Genomic DNA, 3,384 nt, shown 5'->3' with positions numbered 1-3,384 from the left:
CCTCCCTCCCACGCATACACTTCTACGATCGCTGGATTGTTTATTCTCATCGCTAACGCACGACCAGGAAACAAAATAAACGTACACACGGTAATGGCACTACCCTCTGTGCTGCTCAGCCCAAAGTATTTGCAAGAAGACCATATAATTTGGTAAAATATCAAGCATCCCAGTCCTTCATATCTTGGAGTTTTCATAAATGCTGATATCGGTGAAGTAATAGTAAGCTTGGAGTTTTCATAAATGCTGATATCGATGAGGTTATAGTAAGTATAATTAGGCTCCTTATGTTGCACGTGAAATATGTGAGTTCGATTCCCCAGAGTGGAAGTTCATTTTACCAAGTGTGCGTGTTCGACCAGTTATTAAAATATACTAAATGAAATGAAATGGTATAGGTTTAACGCTCCTATCAACACAGATTATTTAAGAGACGGTACCTCCGAGTTTAATGTCCATCTCCAAAAAGACAAAACCAAGCGGGAAATTCGTGTACAGTCCTTTTCCCAAGCTGAGGCTCGAACCCCCGAATCCGTAATCTCGCTATTACGAGGCCGGTAGCCTAACCACTACGCCACCGACTAAAGTGATTTTTTAAAACCAATTGCAGTTTCTCAAGCGATGGTATCGGTAGCACGTGCTCAAGTAATATTTTGTCAAAATTTGAATTCTAAATGTTGAAAAAAGCAAGAAAAGGTACGCAAGTGTAGATATATTTCTTTTTGTTGTTTCTCTCTCTCCCTCTCTCTCTCTTTCTCTCTCTCTCTCTCTCTCTCTCTCTCTCTCTCTCTCTCTCTCTCTCCTCCCCTTCCCTCTCTCCCTCCCCTCCCTCTCTCCATCTCTCCCTCTCTCTCCCTCTCTCTCCCTCTCTCTCTCTCTCTCTCTCTCTCTCTCTCTCTCTCTCTCTCTCTCTCTCTCTCTCGTTTTGTTTCCTGGGCTTAGTACATTTTAACAGCTTGACCACGAGATGTATCTCCGTCTTTCTACAATTATATGGATTCTGTATCCTTCTCAGCCCGGGCTGGTGCTGACGGGCAAGGTTAGAGCAACCCGCACCTAGATAATCAATGCCGTGTCAATGGGAGTATAATGCACTTACGATTATTCACGATTGTTGGTTTTTTTTACAAAGAAGCTTGCAAAATAACACAGGAAGAGGGGGGGGGACGGAGAGAGAACGGATTTGTTTGAGAGAGAGAGAGAGAGAGAGAGAGAGAGAGAAAGAGAGAGGGAGAGAGAGAGAGAGAGAGAGAGAGAGAGAGAGAGAGAGAGAGAGACAAATAGACAGACTGGCGGACGGACGTACGGGCGGATTGACAGATAAACAGACAGACAGACAGACAGATTAAGTCTGTCTGTTTCTTTTTGGCCTAAGTGCCATTTCCGTAGCAGCCTGACGTCAGGCTGGTTATTTCCCCAGTTGTTGTTGTTTTTTGTAAATATTCATCTTTTCTCTTTTTTTTCGGGGGGGGGGGTGAGCTACCTGTGCTCTTCGAGCACTCAGTCTAACATAACAAATATAATTAACTATGCACTTACTTCCAGTGTTGTTTCTTTAACCCTTCTTATCTGTTACTCCCTCTAAGTTTGGTTAGTGTTTTTTAGTGCGAGGATACTGTAGCGTTAGTCTTTGTATGCACCTTATACACCACCCTTTGGCGCAATCTGAAGGGTGTCAAATCATTCGTCAGTTGAGTTTGGCAGCAGACCCAGGCACTTCCTGGCTGAAGCCTCAGAACCCGCGAAACATTTTCGAGTGAGCAATGAACACCCTTGACGCAACTGACGTAAACTGTCATGGGAACGCACCCATCGATGAATTATTTCCCCTTAAATCCGCAAGACACACAGCGTAACTGCTATTGGATTTTGTGTCAGAAAGCACTGCTGTTTTTTTGTTTGGTTTTTGTTTTTTCGTTAGGGTTTTTTTTTGGGGGGGGGGGGGGGGGGGTTGTGTGGTTTTTATTCTTTTTCCAATGGGGGGAGGGGTATTGTCGTTTTCGGTGGCCGGGGAATGGGGAGGAGAGTAAGGGGGGGGGAAGGGGGGGTCTATTTCGGAACGGGAGGATGTTTGGAGGGGGATGGGGGGGGGGGATATATTGTTTTGTTTTGTTCCTTTTTCAGAGGGAGCGGGGGCGGGGAGTATTTTCATACGTCTTTCAGAGCATGTTTTGCTAGTTTTACAGCATAAACCCCCTCCGCCTTTGTATGTGATTGCGCTTGCCATATGGCTGATTGCTTGCCGGTATAAATACGGAGATAACGATTTCAACATACCAGGCCGGGTGGAGCAGTCTCTATTCCCCCACACGTCATAATATCCAGGTACTGATAAGGAAGAGAACGTGCTAAAAGCTCTCATCGCACCTGCTCCGTGTCTCCACAGTCAATTGGAAAACAATGAAAATGTCAGGTGAGCTTGATCTCTGTTTTTTCATGAATGTTTTACACCCCTATAGACACTATCGCCTTATTTCAGGAGCGGGCTGTTTTGACCCTGCATGTCAGGGTGAGTCCGGGTTGACTGAGTGACGTACAGCATTCTACCAGCACTAGCAGAAAGACAGATCGCTACACAAAAATTACAAAGTTCTCTCTACTCAGTACCTTAGTTTTGAAAAATTTGACGTTAAAAAAATTGGAGTTCCACAACATGTCAAGCTATTTTCAATGCAAATCTTTGAATATCTTGATAATGACTCCGAATAATCGCAAGATTTTGATAGAGCAGATAGAACATTTGGTTTATGATCCCGTGGTCTTCATAACTCAAAATGGCCAAAATTATCAGATAAAACTTTGTAATTCTAAAGTAGCGAGATGGAAATAGATATATCTACGCGATGAAAAAGAATTCCCCCTTTGACTCTGAGAATTGGACGCACAACTTATGTTCTTGTGCGCAAGGTGAAGAATTTCACAATAATTTCGCCATAGACCGGTGGTTTTTAACTGGGTATGATCGAACCCCAGGGGTTCAGTTAAGGCGAAAATCAACGCACACACACACGCACACACGTGCACACACACACACACACGCACACACGCGCACAGACACACACACATACACACACACAAACAGACACACACGCACACATACATGCATACACACACACAAACACACACACACACACACACACACACACACATACATACATACACACACACACACACACACACACACACACACACACACACACACACACACACCGAGCGCGGGCGTTGTCTGTGCTTGTTTGTGTGTTTATGTGTCCCTGATCCGTTCACCCCACTCCAAGTGATCATTGAATGTTACGTCTGAAACTTGCAGAGTCCAGCACCTCCAACAAGGTTAATAACCTTTGCTATAAACGCAAAGTTGATCTTTGATTGGGGGGGGGGGGG

General features: G+C 44.5%; 1 long non-coding RNA gene across 3 annotated transcripts in view; it reads left to right on the top strand.

Annotated features, from left to right (window-relative positions):
• The first annotated feature begins 54 nt into the window (after nt 1–54).
• The window catches only part of LOC118478953, a 26,134-nt gene continuing 22,804 nt past the window's right edge, over nt 55–3,384 (top strand). Inside the window, exon 1 of one of the 3 annotated variants that reach the window (XR_004859384.1) lies at nt 55–211. This is a non-coding gene — a long non-coding RNA (uncharacterized LOC118478953). Of the gene's footprint in view, nt 217–2,292; nt 2,414–3,384 lie in introns of those variants that run through there. The other 2 variants (XR_004859383.1, XR_004859385.1) reach the window with 2 other exon arrangements.

This window comes from Aplysia californica, unplaced genomic scaffold (assembly GCF_000002075.1).
Source record: "Aplysia californica isolate F4 #8 unplaced genomic scaffold, AplCal3.0 scaffold01301, whole genome shotgun sequence".
Taxonomy (NCBI): Eukaryota; Metazoa; Mollusca; class Gastropoda; order Aplysiida; family Aplysiidae; genus Aplysia; species Aplysia californica.
The sequence above is the reverse complement of the archived record's forward strand: the minus strand, read 5'-3'. Positions and strand labels throughout refer to the sequence as shown.